Here is an 8,768-nt window from a genome sequence, read left to right as displayed (position 1 = left end):
ATTTATTAAGGGTATTGATAATACCCTTAATAAATCAAATTAAGGGTATTGATAATACCCTTAATAAATCAAATTAAACCTCAATTAAATCCCGTCTGACTCTTCTCCTCTCCAGAGAAAACAAGTTTACAGACTTTAGTCTCTCCTCATAGGACAATCCCACCATCCCAGGTATCATCCTAGTTGCTCTTCTCTAAACCTTCTCCAACAATTCAATGTCCTTCTTGAGGAAAGGAGCCCAAAACTGTACACAATACTCTAAATGAGGCCTTACAAGTGATCTACACAGTGAAACAATAATATCCCTTGTCTTGTATTCAATATTTCTATAGATGCTACCCAAAATCCCATTAGCCCTATTGCTAGCTACAATACACTGTTTAAATGACTTAAGTAATTTTTCGACCACAACATCAAGATCTTTTTCTTCAACCATAGTATTTAATGTATTCCCATTTAAATTGTAACAATAATTTGAATTGTGAAAAACCTACATGCATCACCTTACATTTTGGATAGTTAAACATTATCTGCCACGTATTGGCCCAATGTATCAATTGATTCAAATCTCCCTGTAAGTCTGCAGCATCTTTGATACAGTTAACCACTCCAAAAATCTTAATGTCATCTGTAAACTTCAGAATTTTGTTAGTCATGCCAGAGTCAATATCATTAATATAAATCACAAACAGCATAGGACCCAGCACAGAGCCCTGAGGCACACTGCTTGCAACTGTGATCCAGTCAGATCTAATTCCATTTATTACTACTCTCTGCTTTCTACTCTCCAGCCAATTTTCTATTAAATTTAATAGTCATAAAACCCAAAGATCACCAGTCCAGATGAAAGAATTAGTCTTGAGATTTTGTTTAATACAGATAATCAGTGAGGATGAACGAAGGTAATTTCTCACTATGATTCCACGAGAAAAATGGTTCAAAAGTGTATTATGGTGTTCTGAACCAAGGATATCATAGTGTAAGTTTCCAGTATCCTCTGTGTAACAATCCAGCTTTAGTAGGTAACATTTACAATAAACCTTACTATCCCTCAGACTACTGCTATTTACTGGTACAGTTGACTTAAACTTTCATTAAAATTGAGAATTGCCTATTGGTTTAAAATGTTAATGAAATTACATGCTGATCATTGGACTTCTTTTCCAAACGTCACAGACTTGTGAAGAAGACTTGTTTTTTTGATAACTCCCACTTGTATTGAAATACGTGTTTGTTTGCTATAAAACAAATGACGTTAAATCAAAAACGAATAAAATACATTTCACACAAATATAAATGAGCGTGTCATAATTGTGTTAAAAAGAAAATCAAGATAAAATAAATATATAATACTAAAAATTAGTTTTTCAGAAAGCACGGAAATTATGCCAAATTTTCTATTTTTAATAGAAATTTGCCAATAATTATACCGAAAAACATTTGCATACTAGGAAACTTTATTAAGTTATCAACCAAATGCTTAGTGTTTTTTTCCTTTCTGGGAGATACTCCACAAGAAACAAGAGACCTGAATGTGAGGAGGAAAATAAAGGCAAAAGCTCCAAAGGTTGTGGTGGAAAATGTAAATATCATAAGGAATGGAAAGATGAAGGTTTAAATGTAAAAAACAAAAATTCAAACTATCTAAAGATAATCCTACCATGCTTATTTACAAAAATCGCACGAAGTAAGGCATATTCGTTTGTTATTATTATTCCAAACATTACTTTAAAGCTAAAGTTTAATTTTCTTTGATATAAGGATTTAATCACTGAATTTTACTGTTTATGCTTGGAAAAATATTTTCAATAGAACTAAGAGACTTGCTACGCTTCCTATCCAAGTCTAAGTTACTAATTGTAGTTCGCCCCTAGTGGCACAGCAGTAAGTTCTGAAGACTTATACTGCTAAAAACCGGGATTCATTACTCGTGTCACCCCCCCCCCTTTCAGTGGCACAACGGTATGTCTGCGAACTTACAACGCTAGAAACCGGGTTTCGATACCCGTGGTGGGCAGAGCACAGATAGCCCATTGTGTATCTTTTTGCTTAAGTTCAAACAAACAATCATTACTCGTGTGAATGCAGCACTGACAACCCATTGTTTAGCTTTGTGCTTTACAACAAACAAACAGTAATTGTGTTGTAAAATAAGCGGTTTCTGCTTTGTAGATTTATTTGCTTCTAACACCAACTTCCGATTTGTTAATTGATCTATTTGCTGTAAAATGATTAGTGGAATGTAATGTTAATTAGCGTGAAGGTTATAATGCTCAATATTTCACCTCCGACGTAACTACTGTTGAGCTGAATACAAGTATGAGAGGAAACATCATTTCGTCAAATCACTGCAATTATTTGACAACAAAATGTTATTGTTATTTTTCCATACGGTATGTAAGTACCCTGTTTTGCTCTTTAAAGTAAACCTTGTTTCCATCGAGTATTGAGAAGCATTTTTTCCACTAATTCTGTAATTACTTTTTCCATTCGATATAGCATGTTTACGTGTTGAAAATAAAAAAGAGTTTTTAGAAACTGATAACGTATCAGTGAAGTATCATAGAATCGGTAGATTCTATATGTAGGAATGGCCAAGGTACTCAACAGGTATAATACAAATAGGCACGCTAAAAACCAACAATGGCAAAGAGTTTTTAGAAACTGATAACGTATCAGTGAAGTATCATAGAGTCGGTAGATTCTATATGTAGGGATGGCCAAGGTACTCAACAGGTATAATACAAATAGGCACGCTAAAACCAACAATGCCAAAGAGTTTTTAGAAACTGATAACGTATTAGTGAAGTATCATAGAGTCGGTAGATTCTATATGTAGGAATGGCCAAGGTACTCAACAGGCATAATACAAATAGCCACGCTAAAAACCAACAATGACAAAGAGTTTTTCTTTAAAACTGTCACTAACTTTCATATGTTTCTCTACCCAACAAGCCCAAAAATAAGACAAGAAACCATTTCTAAAATACCAAACCAGAAAGTGACCAACCCACCAAATTGTTCATCTTTCTTCTTCTTGTTTCGGTCAAGATAACTCTACAAGTACTTTATCACTAACGTCAAGTTAAACCTAAATCCACTTTATGTGTTTCTGGGCAGTGCATGATTTCATCGCTTAGTCGTAATAACTAGTAGTAATTTAAAAATATTACAATTATTTAAATGTAAACGATGTTATCATTACCCCTTAAAGTTAAGCTTTCTTACAGATAAATAGTGTTCCTTTAAAAAGCTTAAGTACAGGATGAAACAGGAATTACCAACTAACAATGGATGAACATTAGATGACTGTAACATGTAGAATACTCAATGCTTTGTACACTATACAATCGGTGTCTTTAGGAAGCCAATTCCAATATTATGTATGGAGTAAAGGAGTAAAAAAAATCAATACATATATTATTAAATTTAATACACACATTCATAGAATACACTAACTTTCAGTCAGGGGCAAAAAACGTCACAAAACAAGTTATGAATAATATTTTGGAAATATAAAATGATGTAGGGATGGCAGTACCAAAACGACTGCAAAGAAGAATATAAGGATGATACAGCTATACATAAATCACCCCTACCTGACTTTCAATCTTAAAATTTAATGTTACACTGTAAAATACATACTTAACTTTAATATTACTACAGTTGGAAGTTATATATTCCTGATTGTTGTATGCAGTTTGTTTATCATAATATCATGGTCATGTCAGGGTAGACGTCAATGTAGCGTAACTAAGAACATAGGACTTACGTACAAGGAAAACCAAGTTGAGTCAAAACACGTATTGATTATTATAGATTATTACAGACTCTCGCTACGAGGTCGATCGAACTGACTGACCTCTAGCCATTTCTTAATCGTGCATTTAACAATGTAACATTAAATTTTAATATTGAAAGTCATGTAACATAATTTATGTACGGCTGTGTCATCCCTATATCTTGTTTGCAAAATGTTTTTACTACTTGTTACTTTTTGCAACTCATCTTATTTCTAGCATAGTAAACAGATGTTTTGCTTTTCAAACTGTTTATTATTATGCATGTCAACAATTGAATTCTCTTAACTCCCACCGTCAGACTTTTGTCTTAAGATATTAAACTATCAACTGAACTAAAAATGACAAGAATAAAACGATTTAAAACTGTCACCGAAATACATTCTTGTTTTTCGGAGGTAGAACTTATTTGTATCAACTTTTGATATGTAATAAAAGATTTTGAAAACTATTATTTTTTATGATTATGAATTGCGGTTTTTATTTTTACGAATACCTTCTTATGCTTTTGTCATGAATCGTCTTCACCTTAGTCATGTTGAAACACTGTTCTCGTACTTTGATGGGGGGGAAATCATTGCCTCTTAAAAAAAAATTAAATAAAGAAATAAGCATGTTATGCTCGGACGAGAAGGTTATTATGAAATTTCCCTTACAGAAATATTTCTGAAAGGACTGCGTTATGATTGGTTCTCATTTTCGATTTTTTCATTACAATCGTGCAAGTATAAATGTTCACATTTTTGGCTATTATTTTTAGATATCATTTATAACAGTCAATAAAGAAAAGATATTGATAATATCAGTGCCATTACTATAGATATTGAGTCCTTGCTGCAGGCAAGTCTGTATTGGGTCAAGGACTCGAAACTTAGCTACAAGAATCAAGACGCATGCGCATAATAGCCCTTTCAATAACTCTGGAATTTACAACCATCTAAGCAAAGACTAACAAAAAACCGAACAGTGAACATTTCAGAATAATAGACTCAACGACAGATGAATGGACACTAAGAAAACAGGAAGCGCTCCTAATCCATAACCTACAACCTAAGCTGAACAATCAACTAGCTATGTCACTGCATCTCAAACTATGATCAACTCATTGTGCCTGAGATGGGCAAAAAGTGTAAACTTCATCCAACAAACAAGTGCCATTACTAAGGTGGAAAAGACATTTTCAGTGTAAAAATGTTATTTTATTATGTACATATATATATCAAAAACTGTTCTGGAGTTGGACAAAACTCGCTGACGTCCTGTCAATTATATTCTAGCAAGTGAAATCTCAGGTACCTTTCTTGTCTGAACAGTCTCAAAATCATTTTATTAACCAAACAAAATTTTGTTTCACTTATGTATCTAAGCCACAAATTTGTAATAAAACTTTAAAATTTTCAGATTTTAATGTCCCTAAAACGACCTTGAGTTATGGTTTGCATTTCGCCCAAAGCTACACGTGGGCTACCTGCGCTAGCCGTCCTTAATTTAACAGTGATAAACCAGAGGGAAAGCAGTTAGTCAACACCACTCACCTAAAACTGTTGGGCTACTCTTTTACCAAGGAATAGTTGGATTGACCGTTAAATTCATAACACCCCTAGGACACATGTTCGAACCTGCGACCCTCAGATAGTGATTCGAGGGCACTTACCACAAGGTCATGACGAACTTAGTTGGAGTTATTTTAAAATGATAGAGACTCATTTATTGGTAGCGCTATCTGTTGCTCAGTTTGAAAAGTATTTTATTTTTAACACAAAATACAAAATGTTTTTTTTTCTCTTAATTTACTTTGTTTAGAATTTGTAAGTATGAAATATATATTTTTAAAGAAGATGCCACTAGAAGCCGTATTAATTACTTGGCTTTATATTTATGAGTCCATATTAATAAACTAATATTCACAAATATTGGAGCATACACGTCACTAGAAAAAAATTGAATTATTTTACGCAGGATTAAGGTACATTCATCTATGATATTTTTTATTACTTTTTATTAGCTACATTTTTGTGCGTCAGCAATACCAAGCGTGGGGCGAGCGTATACCCAATTCGATTTTATTTCTCATCAGGATCTCTACCAGCCTACCCTCAAATTGAAATTCTTTTAGGCAGGATTAGAGTAAATTAATCTACGAGACCTTGGGCGTGATTAAATATATCAGTCGAAAGAGTTTGATCTCCTGAGTCGAAAACTATAATTAGATCTCAAACGGGTCAAGAGATGACGGAGCTAAGTTAAAAGTTTGTACTTGAAAAAACAAAACAAAAAGTAAAACTCAGAGCCATGCTACAAGCCGATATGCCGCGGCTAAAAATCGAGAGCGTCACGAAATATTGATAAAAAATTAAAATGGTCTAATATGTAATTTTTTATTAGTTGAACTCACACAAACAAATATTTCTTATTTGAATTTGCAATGAGATGACAACGTGTAAAGTACATCTGATTTAATCATTTGAAGAACAGGAACCAAATACTGACAAAAATAAAATACCTACTCATGTAAATAAAACTTAGTTTGGCTTACATCTACGAAAGTCAACTTTGTGAGTGTTAAAAAGAAAACAACAAAAACCAGCACTTGTTAAAAAAGTCTACCAGTGATACTTTTCTCAAGATCTGAATTCACAAGACATGGACCAGGCGTGGCCTATTAAAGGTGCTCGTACTGTGAACCTGAAGATATATAGTTCGCGACTTGTTGGGCTAAAAATGCGCTTCAAATTTCAGGGTCCGTGAGAGAGAGAGGATCAAATTTTACTATTCAATCAGATAAAAGTAGTAAAAGAGTTGGAATTGTTTACTAGATGCTTTCCCTCTAGTTTAGTCAGTTTAAAATTAGGGATGCCCCCTCTTCTGGCTTTGTGCGAAAGTTGAAACAAAACAAAGGAACCAAATGACATATTATAATATCACATCCTGAAGAGACGATATTGAATTGCGTGTGTGGAACTGTTAAAGACGACATTCAAGAACTACTTACATATCGGAAGCGTATTTAAGTGCGAAGACTTAACATAAATGTGCGCTTGTGAAAAGAAACCATAGCTCTAATATACAAATATAAACTTTATAGCTCCCTATACGTACGATATCCTCCAGATATCATTACAAATTGTGAATGGGTGTCAGGAAATGTTCATTTATAACTGATGCGTAGGTTGGTCTTGTGGTGGAGCTCTAGATTTCGAAGCTGGCTAACTGGGTTCGAATCTGTACCATACCACAAAATATTTCCCGAACTTTAAGCTGTTGGGTGAGTTATAAGAGGGATAGTCAGTCTCTAAACGTGAATGGTGGATGCTGCTGACTGTTTGCCTTTCATCTAGTCAGTAGCTCAAAATTAGCGATGGCAGCATATGGCCTACGAATACAAATTTATAACTGTCTTCAGCGTGCCAGTTTCGTCAATTGTCTCTATGTTCGTAAAGCTTCTTTCTGGAATCTCTCTACTGCGAATTGATAGTTTTCAGAACTTGTTTGTTGAAATTTTCGAGAAAATCTACACGAGGACTAATTGCACTAACTGTCCCTAAAATCTACACGAGGACTAATTGCACTAACTGTCCCTAAAATCTACACGAGGAGTGATTGCACTAACTGTCCCTAAAATCTACACGAGGAGTAATTGCACTAACAGTCCCTAAAATCTACACGAGGAGTAATTGCACTAACTGTCCCTAAAATCTATATGAGGAGTAACTGCACTAACTGTCCCTAAAATGTACACGAGGACTAATTGTACTAACTGTCCCTAAAATCTACACGAGGAGTAATTGCACTAACTGTCCCTAAAATCTACACGAAGAGTAATTGCACTAACTGTCCCTAAAATCTACACGAGGACTAATTGCACTAACTGTCCCTAAAATCTACACGAAGAGTAATTGCACTAACTGTCCCTAAAATCTGCACGAGGACTAATTGCACTAACTGTCCCTACTTTGAAAGTGATAGAATAATAGGATTTGTCTCTTGTACCGCAATTACAACCTCAAAATGACTTTTTTGTTTTCCGGTGACGAGGCACGATACATAGGATTCACAGTCAGGCAAAATAACCACTTGGCCACGCTCGGCTCTCTCAGAAACCGCCCATTCTTCATCACGGTGAAACATTATCTAGAATTTTTTAACTAGGTGGCTAATTTTGTTTGGTTTCTGGACAATTCTCGATCATTGCTTCACTACATAAAGATTTAGTAAAATATTCTAATTGTTTCTGATTTTTGACCATTTTATTGATTTGTATCGAAATATTAACAGCTATTACGGTTTCCACTGTTATATAATTTGTATCATTACATTCGTCTGCAAATATTCACTATAAGAATAAAAGACTGTGAAACACATTAGTGACACTAGAGACCGAAACTACGATCAGCTAAAACACGTGACATTCGAGCTATGTCAGTTGAGATAGGTCGACAACACATATTTATGTAGATCTGAAAAAAACAAAAGAAATTGAAATTGTGTTCTTGTCCACCTTTCTTCGTTACCTATGGATCTTGAGGCTGAACAGTTGGATTCTCATACTAAAGAATGATACGTTCCGTGTTTCTGTCTCAACAATGTTGTTGAATGGTTTTTTGTTTGTTTTTTTGTATAATTTTTATCAAAGTTTACTTTTGTTTCATACTTATCTTCTTCCGCCACCATGAGGCTATTTTCATTAACTTGCTTGTTTTCTTCCCCTTTAGCAACTCGCACCCTGCAGGATGCTAACAATTTTTGCTTCTGTTATTAGAAATATTCTGGCTTTTAATTTCACATCTCTCGGGTTCAGTTCTTACAAGCCTACTCGAGTGATACGAATTCTGTCCGTTTAATCGTATATATATATATATATACATACACAAATGAATGGTTGGGTTTCGTGACATTGCCATTATGTCATTACTATAATACCCAGCATTATACGCATATCCATTTATTTATATACCCATATTATTATTA

General features: G+C 34.1%; 1 long non-coding RNA gene across 2 annotated transcripts in view; it reads right to left on the bottom strand.

Annotated features, from left to right (window-relative positions):
* The window catches only part of LOC106471121, a 14,779-nt gene extending 9,286 nt beyond the window's left edge, over positions 1-5,493 (bottom strand). Inside the window, exon 1 of one of the 2 annotated variants that reach the window (XR_002613199.1) lies at positions 5,455-5,493. This is a non-coding gene — a long non-coding RNA (uncharacterized LOC106471121). Of the gene's footprint in view, positions 1-5,335 lie in introns of both variants that reach the window. The other variant, XR_001291538.2, reaches the window with a different exon arrangement.
* Positions 5,494-8,768: the final 3,275 nt, after the last annotated feature.

The sequence above is a fragment of the Limulus polyphemus genome, unplaced genomic scaffold (genome assembly GCF_000517525.1).
Source record: "Limulus polyphemus unplaced genomic scaffold, Limulus_polyphemus-2.1.2 Scaffold4420, whole genome shotgun sequence".
In the NCBI taxonomy this organism is placed as follows: Eukaryota; Metazoa; Arthropoda; class Merostomata; order Xiphosura; family Limulidae; genus Limulus; species Limulus polyphemus.
Note: the sequence above shows the minus strand (reverse complement) of the source record. Positions and strands in the feature narration are given on the sequence as shown.